At 36.0% G+C, this 12,914-nt stretch overlaps 1 protein-coding gene across 5 annotated transcripts in view; it reads right to left on the reverse strand.

The window, feature by feature from the left end:
* LOC139543138 (regulator of G-protein signaling 17-like) overlaps nt 1-12,914 on the reverse strand; it is a 160,042-nt gene that overhangs the window by 31,240 nt on the left and 115,888 nt on the right. The gene's annotated exons all lie outside the window — the stretch shown is intronic.

Below are 12,914 nucleotides of genomic sequence, written 5' to 3' on the forward strand. Positions count from 1 at the left end.
CCAGGGCTGTCAGGGCCCAGGTCTGTCAGGCCCCAGGGCTGTCAGGGCCCAGGGCTGTCAGGGCCCAGGGCTGTCAGGGCCCAGGTCTGTCAGGGCCCAGGTCTGTCAGGGCCCAGGTCTGACAGGGCCCAGGTCTGTCAGGGCCCAGGTCTGTCAGGGCCCAGGTCTGTCGGGCCCAGGTCTGACAGGGCCCAGGTCTGTCAGGGCCCAGGTCTGACAGGGCCCAGGTCTGACAGGGCCCAGGTCTGACAGGGCCCAGGTCTGACAAAATCTGTGCAGAAGATCTAGGTGCTGCTGTAGGCCCTCCTTGGTTGGTGACAGAAGCACCAGATCATCAGTAGACATTTAACTTCAGATTCTAGTAGGGTGAGGCCGGGTGCTGCAGACTGTTCTAGTGCCCTCGCCAATTAGTTGATATACATATATGTTGAAGAGATTGGGGCTTAAGCTGCATCCCTGTCTCACCCCCGGCCCTGTTGAAAGAAATGTGTGTTTTTTGCCAATTTTAAACGCACACTTGTTTGTGTACATGGATTTTATAATGTTGTATGTTTTTCTCCCAACACCACTTTCCATCAGTTTGTATAGCAGACCCTCATGCCAAATTGAGTGAAAAGTTTTTGGAAGTCAACAAAGCATGAGAAGACTTTGCTTTTGTTTTTGTTTGTTTATTTGTCAATTAGGATGTGCAGGGTGAATACGTGGTCTGTCGTACTGTAATTTGGTAAAAAGCCAATTTGACATTCTCTCTTGCTCTCGCCCTCTCACTCTCTGCAGTGAGTCAAAGAGCAGAACGGGGGGTGAGAGTGTAATGTGGTGTCAGTGGATTCCCAGACCACAGAAATCACCTGAGCTGTTTAAGCAACATCAGCAGTATCCTGATTTCTCTACCTCACAGGACACACTGACTGACTGTCTGACTGACTGACTCTCACTACACACTACTCTAATCCCCATCAACCCCTAAATACAACCCCTCATTCCTACCACAACAACCTGTATGTACACACTCTAAACATATCTGGCAGACTGAATACTCCTCCATCACGGAGGACGGATGAACCCTCACTGGCAGACTGAATACTCCTCCATCACGGAGGAGGGATGAACCCTCACTAGCAGATTGAATATCAACCATCACGGAGGAGGGATGAACCCTCACTAGCAGATTGAATATCAACCATCACGGAGGAGGGATGAACTCTCACTAGCAGATTGAATTCTCCACCATCACGGAGGAGGGATGAACTCTCACTGGCAGACTGAATTCTCCACCATCACGGAGGAGTGATGAACTCTCACATATGGACAGAGGATGAGAGGAGAGATTGAATAGATAGACAGAGGAAGTGAAAGAAGGAGGGGATATGGACAGAGGATAAGAGGAGAGGAGATATGGACAGAGGATAAGAGGAGAGGAGATATGGACAGAGGATAAGAGGAGAGGAGATATGGACAGAGGATAAGAGGAGAGGAGATATGGACAGAGGATGAGAGGAGAGGGGATATGGACAGAGGATGAGAGGAGAGGAGATATGGACAGAGGATAAGAGGAGAGGGGATATGGACAGAGGATGAGAGGAGAGGGGATATGGACAGAGGATGAGAGGAGAGGAGATATGGACAGAGGATAAGAGGAGAGGGGATATGGACAGAGGATGAGAGGAGAGGGGATATGGACAGAGGATGAGAGGAGAGGGGATATGGACAGAGGATGAGAGGAGAGGGGATATGGACAGAGGATAAGAGGAGAGGAGATATGGACAGAGGATAAGAGGAGAGGAGATATGGACAGAGGATGAGAGGAGAGGACATATACAGGCTAGAAATGTTTCACATGTCAACTGCTACTCCCTGTTGCACACGACAAGCTTCCATTCCCCCTGTCACACGGGGATTCATGGCTGATTGACAACAATAAAATGTCAACGCTGCTACGGTCCACGAAGCTACGGTCCACGAAGCTACGGTCCACACTGCTACGGTCCACGAAGCTACGGTCCACGAAGCTACGGTCCACGCTGCTACGGTCCACGCTGCTACTTTATTTGTCACTTACTATAGACACTATAGATACTATAGACACTATAGACACTATAGATACTATAGACACTATAGACACTATAGGCACTATAGACACTATAGATACTATAGATACTATAGACACTATAGGCACTATAGACACTATAGATACTATAGACACTATAGATACTATAGGCACTATAGACACTATAGACACTATAGATACTATAGACACTATAGACACTATAGATACTATAGACACTATAGACACTATAGACACTATAGACACTATAGGCACTATAGACACTATAGATACTATAGACACTATAGACACTATAGATACTATAGACACTATAGACACTATAGGCACTATAGATACTAAAGATACTATAGACACCATAGACACTTACTATAGACACTATAGACACTATAGACACATACTATAGACACTATAGACACTATAGACACTTACTATAGACACTATAGACACTTACTATAGACACTATAGACACCATAGGCACTATAGACACTATAGACACTTACTATAGACACTATAGACACTTACTATAGACACTATAGACACTATAGACACTATAGACACTATAGACACTTACTATAGACACTATAGACACTATAGACACTATAGACACTATAGGCACTATAGACACTATAGACACTTACTATAGACACTATAGACACTATAGACACTATAGACACTATAGGCACTATAGACACTATAGACACTTACTATAGACACTATAGACACTATAGACACTTACTATAGACACTATAGATACTATAGACACTATATACACTATAGACACTATAGATACTATAGACACTATAGACACTATAGACACTATAGACACTTACTATAGACACTATAGACACTATAGACACTATATACACTTACTATAGACACTATAGACACTATAGACACTATAGACACTATAGACTCTATAGACACTATAGACACTATATACACTATAGACACTTACTATAGACACTATAGACACTGTAGACACTATAGACACTATAGACACTTACTATAGACACTATAGACACTATAGACACTTACTATAGACACTATAGACACTATAGACACTATAGACACTTACTATAGACACTATAGACACTTACTATAGACACTATAGACACTATAGGCACTATAGACACTATAGACACTATAGGCAATATAGACACTATAGACACTATAGGCACTATAGGCACTATAGACACTATAGACACTATAGGCACTATACACTATAGACACTATAGACACTATAGACACTATAGACACTTACTATAGACACTATAGACACTATAGACACTTACTATAGACACTATAGACACTATAGACACTTACTATAGACACTATAGACACTTACTATAGACACTATAGACACTATAGGCACTATAGACACTATAGGCACTATAGACACTATAGACACTATAGACACTATAGGCACTATAGGCACTATAAACACTATAGACACTATAGGCACTATACACTATAGACACTATAGACACTATAGACACTTACTATAGACACTATAGACACTATAGACACTTACTATAGACACTATAGACACTATAGGCACTATAGACACCATAGGCACTATAGACACAATAGACACTATAGACACTATAGACACTTACTATAGACACTATAGACACTATAGGCACTATAGACACTATAGGCACTATAGACACTATAGACACTATAGGCACTATAGACACTATAGACACTATAGACACTTACTATAGACACTATAGACACTATAGACACTGTAGACACTTACTATAGACACTATAGGCACTATAGACACTATAGACACTATAGACACTTACTATAGACACTATAGACACTATAGACACTATAGACACTATAGGCACTATAGACACTTACTATAGACACTATAGACACTATAGACACTATAGACACTATAGACACTATAGATAATATAGACACTATAGACACTATAGACACTATAGACACTATAGACACTTACTATAGACACTATAGACACTATAGATACTATAGACACTATAGACACTTACTATATACACTATAGACACTATAGACACTATAGACACTTACTATAGACACTATAGACACTATAGACACTTACTATAGACACTATAGACACTATAGATACTATAGACACTATAGACACTATAGATACTATAGACACTATAGACACTATAGACACTATAGACAGTATAGATACTATAGACACTATAGACACTTACTATAGACACTATAGATAATATAGACACTAAAGACACTATAGACACTATAGACACTTACTATAGACACTATAGACACTATAGATACTATAGACACTATAGACACTATAGGCACTATAGGCACTATAGACACTATAGACACTATAGATACTATAGACACTATAGACACTATAGACACTATAGATACTATAGACACTATAGACACTATAGACACTATAGATACTATAGACACTATAGACACTATAGACACTATAGACACTATAGATACTATAGACACTATAGACATTATAGATACTATAGACACTCACTATAGACACTATAGACACTATAGGCACTATAGACACTATAGACACTATAGACACTATAGACACTATAGATACTATAGACACTATAGACACTATAGACACTATAGACACTCACTATAGACACTATAGACACTATAGGCACTATAGACACTATAGACACTATAGGCACTATAGACACTATAGACACTATAGACACTATAGACACTATAGACACTTACTATAGACACTATAGACACTATAGACACTATAGCCACTTACTATAGACGCTATAGACACTATAGACACTATAGACACTATAGGCACTATAGACACTATAGACACTATAGACACTTACTATAGAGACTATAGACACTATAGACACTATAGACACTATAGACACTTACTATAGACACTATAGACACTATAGATACTATAGACACTTACTATAGACACTATAGACACTATAGACACTCACTATAGACACTATAGACACTATAGACACTTACTATAGACACTTACTATAGACACTATAGGCACTATAGACACTATAGACACTATAGATACTATAGACACTATAGACACTTTAGACACTATAGACACTATAGGCACTTACTGTAGACACTATAGGCACTGTAGACACTATAGACACTATAGACACTATAGACACTATAGGCACTTACTGTAGACACTATAGACACTGTAGACACTATAGACACTATAGACACTTACTATAGACACTATAGACACTATAGACACTTACTATAGACACTATAGACACTATAGACACTATAGACACTTACTATAGACACTATAGACACTATAGACACTTACTATAGACACTATAGACACTATAGACACTTACTATAGACACTATAGACACTATAGACACTATAGGCACTTACTGTAGACACTATAGACACTATAGACACTTACTATAGACACTATAGACACTATAGACACTATAGACACTATAGACACTTACTATAGACACTATAGACACTTACTATAGACACTATAGACACTTACTATAGACACTATAGACACTTACTATAGACACTATAGACACTATAGACACTATAGGCACTATAGACACTATAGACACTATAGACACTATAGACACTATAGGCACTTACTGTAGACACTATAGACACTATAGACACTTACTATAGACACTATAGACACTATAGACACTATAGACACTATAGACACTTACTATAGACACTATAGACACTTACTATAGACACTATAGACACTTACTATAGACACTATAGACACTTACTATAGACACTATAGACACTATAGACACTATAGGCACTATAGACACTATAGACACTATAGACACTATAGACACTATAGACACTATAGACACTTACTATAGACACTATAGACACTATAGACACTATAGACACTATAGACACTATAGACACTTACTATAGACACTATATATACTATAGACACTTACTATAGACACTATAGACACTATAGACACTCACTATAGACACTATAGACACTATAGACACTTACTATAGACACTATAGACACTATAGGCACTATAGACACTATAGACACTATAGACACTATAGATACTATAGACACTTACTATAGACACTATAGACACTATAGACACTTACTATAGACACTATATACACTAAAGCCACTATAGACACTATAGACACTTACTATAGACACTATAGACACTATAGACACTATAGACACTTACTATAGACACTATATACACTATAGACACTATAGACACTATATACAATATATACACTTACTATAGACACTATAGACACTATAGACACTATAGACACTTACTATAGACACTATAGACACTATAGACACTTACTATAGACAGTATAGACACTATATACACTATAGGCACTTACTATAGACACTATAGACACTATAGACACTATAGACACTATAGGCACTTACTGTAGACACTATAGACACTGTAGACACTATAGACACTATAGACACTTACTATAGACACTATAGACACTATAGACACTTACTATAGACACTATAGACACTTACTATAGACACTATAGACACTACAGACACTTACTATAGACACTATAGACACTTACTATAGACACTATAGACACCATAGACACTATAGACACTATATACACTCACTATAGATACTATAGACACTATAGACACTATAGACACTATAGACACTCACTATAGATACTATAGACATTATAGACACTATAGACACTATAGACACTCACTATAGATACTATAGACACTATAGACACTATAGACACTATAGGCACTTACTGTAGACACTATAGACACTATAGACACTTACTATAGACACTGTAGACACTATAGACACTTACTATAGACACTATAGACACTACAGACACTTACTATAGACACTATAGACACTTACTATAGACACTATAAATACTATAGACACTATATACACTATAGACACTATAGACACTATAGACACTATAGACACTATAGACACTAGAGACACTTACTATAGACACTATAGACACTATAGACACTATAGACACTTACTATAGACACTATAGACACTATAGACACTATAGACTCTATAGACACTATAGACACTATATACACTATAGACACTTACTATAGACACTATAGACACTGTAGACACTATAGACACTTACTATAGACACTATAGACACTATAGACACTTACTATAGACACTATAGACACTATAGACACTATAGACACTATAGACACTTACTATAGACACTATAGACACTTACTATAGACACTATAGACACTATAGGCACTATAGACACTATAGTCACTATAGGCACTATAGACACTATAGACACTATAGGCACTATAGGCACTATAGACACTATAGACACTATAGGCACTATACACTATAGACACTATAGACACTATAGACACTTACTATAGACACTATAGACACTATAGACACTTACTATAGACACTATAGACACTATAGACACTTACTATAGACACTATAGACACTTACTATATACACTATAGACACTATAGGCACTATAGACACTATAGACACTATAGGCACTATAGACACTATAGACACTATAGGCACTATAGGCACTATAAACACTATAGACACTATAGGCACTATACACTATAGACACTATAGACACTATAGACACTATAGACACTTACTATAGACACTATAGACACTATATACACTTACTATAGACACTATAGACACTATAGGCACTATAGACACTATAGGCACTATAGACACGATAGACACTATAGACACTATAGACACTATAGACACTATAGACACTATAGGCACTATAGAAACTATAGACACTATAGACACTTACTATAGACACTATAGACACTATAGACACTGTATACACTTACTATAGACACTATAGGCACTATAGACACTATAGACACTATAGACACTATAGACACTTACTATAGACACTATAGACACTATAGACACTATAGGCACTATAGACACTTACTATAGACACTATAGACACTATAGACACTATAGATACTATAGACACTATAGACACTATAGACACTATAGACACTATAGACACTAGAGACACTTACTATAGACACTATAGACACTATAGACACTATAGACACTTACTATAGACACTATAGACACTATAGACACTATAGACTCTATAGACACTATAGACACTATATACACTATAGACACTTACTATAGACACTATAGACACTGTAGACACTATAGACACTTACTATAGACACTATAGACACTATAGACACTTACTATAGACACTATAGACACTATAGACACTATAGACACTATAGACACTTACTATAGACACTATAGACACTTACTATAGACACTATAGACACTATAGGCACTATAGACACTATAGTCACTATAGGCACTATAGACACTATAGACACTATAGGCACTATAGGCACTATAGACACTATAGACACTATAGGCACTATACACTATAGACACTATAGACACTATAGACACTTACTATAGACACTATAGACACTATAGACACTTACTATAGACACTATAGACACTATAGACACTTACTATAGACACTATAGACACTTACTATATACACTATAGACACTATAGGCACTATAGACACTATAGACACTATAGGCACTATAGACACTATAGACACTATAGGCACTATAGGCACTATAAACACTATAGACACTATAGGCACTATACACTATAGACACTATAGACACTATAGACACTATAGACACTTACTATAGACACTATAGACACTATATACACTTACTATAGACACTATAGACACTATAGGCACTATAGACACTATAGGCACTATAGACACGATAGACACTATAGACACTATAGACACTATAGACACTATAGACACTATAGGCACTATAGAAACTATAGACACTATAGACACTTACTATAGACACTATAGACACTATAGACACTGTATACACTTACTATAGACACTATAGGCACTATAGACACTATAGACACTATAGACACTATAGACACTTACTATAGACACTATAGACACTATAGACACTATAGGCACTATAGACACTTACTATAGACACTATAGACACTATAGACACTATAGATACTATAGACACTATAGACACTATAGACACTATAGACACTATAGATACTATAGACACTATAGACACTATAGACACTTACTATAGACACTATAGACACTATAGATACTATAGACACTATAGACACTATAGATACTATAGACACTTACTATAGAGACTATAGACACTATATACACTATAGCCACTATAGACACTATAGACACTTACTATAGACACTATAGACACTATAGACACTATAGACACTTACTATAGACACTATATACACTATAGACACTATAGACACTATATACACTTACTATAGACACTATAGACACTATAGACACTATAGACACTTACTATAGACACTATAGACACTATAGACACTTACTATAGACAGTATAGACACTATATACACTATAGGCACTTACTATAGACACTATAGACACTATAGACACTATAGACACTATAGGCACTTACTGTAGACACTATAGACACTGTAGACACTATAGACACTATAAACACTTACTATAGCCACTATAGACACTATAGACACTTACTATAGACACTATAGACACTATAGACACTATAGACACTTACTATAGACACTATATACACTATAGACACTATAGACACTATATACACTTACTATAGACACTATAGACACTATAGACACTATAGACACTTACTATAGACACTATAGACACTATAGACACTTACTATAGACAGTATAGACACTATATACACTATAGGCACTTACTATAGACACTATAGACACTATAGACACTATAGACACTATAGGCACTTACTGTAGACACTATAGACACTGTAGACACTATAGACACTATAAACACTTACTATAGACACTATAGACACTATAGACACTTACTATAGACACTATAGACACTATAGACACTTACTATAGACACTATAGACACTACAGACACTTACTATAGACACTATAGACACTATAGACACCATAGACACTATAGACACTATAGACACTCACTATAGATACTATAGACACTATAGACACTATAGACACTATAGACACTTACTATAGACACTATAGACACTTACTATATACACTATAGACACTATAGGCACTATAGACACTATAGACACTATAGGCACTATAGACACTATAGACACTATAGGCACTATAGGCACTATAAACACTATAGACACTATAGGCACTATACACTATAGACACTATAGACACTATAGACACTATAGACACTTACTATAGACACTATAGACACTATATACACTTACTATAGACACTATAGACACTATAGGCACTATAGACACTATAGGCACTATAGACACGATAGACACTATAGACACTATAGACACTATAGACACTATTGACACTATAGGCACTATAGAAACTATAGACACTATAGACACTTACTATAGACACTATAGACACTATAGACACTGTATACACTTACTATAGACACTATAGGCACTATAGACACTATAGACACTATAGACACTATAGACACTTACTATAGACACTATAGACACTATAGACACTATAGGCACTATAGACACTTACTATAGACACTATAGACACTATAGACACTATAGATACTATAGACACTATAGACACTATAGACACTATAGACACTAGAGACACTTACTATAGACACTATAGACACTATAGACACTATAGACACTTACTATAGACACTATAGACACTATAGACACTATAGACTCTATAGACACTATAGACACTATATACACTATAGACACTTACTATAGACACTATAGACACTGTAGACACTATAGACACTTACTATAGACACTATAGACACTATAGACACTTACTATAGACACTATAGACACTATAGACACTATAGACACTATAGACACTTACTATAGACACTATAGACACTTACTATAGACACTATAGACACTATAGGCACTATAGACACTATAGTCACTATAGGCACTATAGACACTATAGACACTATAGGCACTATAGGCACTATAGACACTATAGACACTATAGGCACTATACACTATAGACACTATAGACACTATAGACACTTACTATAGACACTATAGACACTATAGACACTTACTATAGACACTATAGACACTATAGACACTTACTATAGACACTATAGACACTTACTATATACACTATAGACACTATAGGCACTATAGACACTATAGACACTATAGGCACTATAGACACTATAGACACTATAGGCACTATAGGCACTATAAACACTATAGACACTATAGGCACTATACACTATAGACACTATAGACACTATAGACACTATAGACACTTACTATAGACACTATAGACACTATATACACTTACTATAGACACTATAGACACTATAGGCACTATAGACACTATAGGCACTATAGACACGATAGACACTATAGACACTATAGACACTATAGACACTATAGGCACTATAGAAACTATAGACACTATAGACACTTACTATAGACACTATAGACACTATAGACACTGTATACACTTACTATAGACACTATAGGCACTATAGACACTATAGACACTATAGACACTATAGACACTTACTATAGACACTATAGACACTATAGACACTATAGGCACTATAGACACTTACTATAGACACTATAGACACTATAGACACTATAGATACTATAGACACTATAGACACTATAGACACTATAGACACTATAGATACTATAGACACTATAGACACTATAGACACTTACTATAGACACTATAGACACTATAGATACTATAGACACTATAGACACTATAGATACTATAGACACTTACTATAGAGACTATAGACACTATATACACTATAGCCACTATAGACACTATAGACACTTACTATAGACACTATAGACACTATAGACACTATAGACACTTACTATAGACACTATATACACTATAGACACTATAGACACTATATACACTTACTATAGACACTATAGACACTATAGACACTATAGACACTTACTATAGACACTATAGACACTATAGACACTTACTATAGACAGTATAGACACTATATACACTATAGGCACTTACTATAGACACTATAGACACTATAGACACTATAGACACTATAGGCACTTACTGTAGACACTATAGACACTGTAGACACTATAGACACTATAAACACTTACTATAGCCACTATAGACACTATAGACACTTACTATAGACACTATAGACACTATAGACACTATAGACACTTACTATAGACACTATATACACTATAGACACTATAGACACTATATACACTTACTATAGACACTATAGACACTATAGACACTATAGACACTTACTATAGACACTATAGACACTATAGACACTTACTATAGACAGTATAGACACTATATACACTATAGGCACTTACTATAGACACTATAGACACTATAGACACTATAGACACTATAGGCACTTACTGTAGACACTATAGACACTGTAGACACTATAGACACTATAAACACTTACTATAGACACTATAGACACTATAGACACTTACTATAGACACTATAGACACTATAGACACTTACTATAGACACTATAGACACTACAGACACTTACTATAGACACTATAGACACTATAGACACCATAGACACTATAGACACTATAGACACTCACTATAGATACTATAGACACTATAGACACTATAGACACTATAGACACTCACTATAGATACTATAGACATTATAGACACTATAGACACTATAGACACTATAGACACTCACTATAGATACTATAGACACTATAGACACTATAGACACTATAGGCACTTACTGTAGACACTATAGACAC

The sequence above is a fragment of the Salvelinus alpinus genome, chromosome 17 (assembly GCF_045679555.1).
Source record: "Salvelinus alpinus chromosome 17, SLU_Salpinus.1, whole genome shotgun sequence".
NCBI classification, from domain to species: domain Eukaryota; kingdom Metazoa; phylum Chordata; class Actinopteri; order Salmoniformes; family Salmonidae; genus Salvelinus; species Salvelinus alpinus.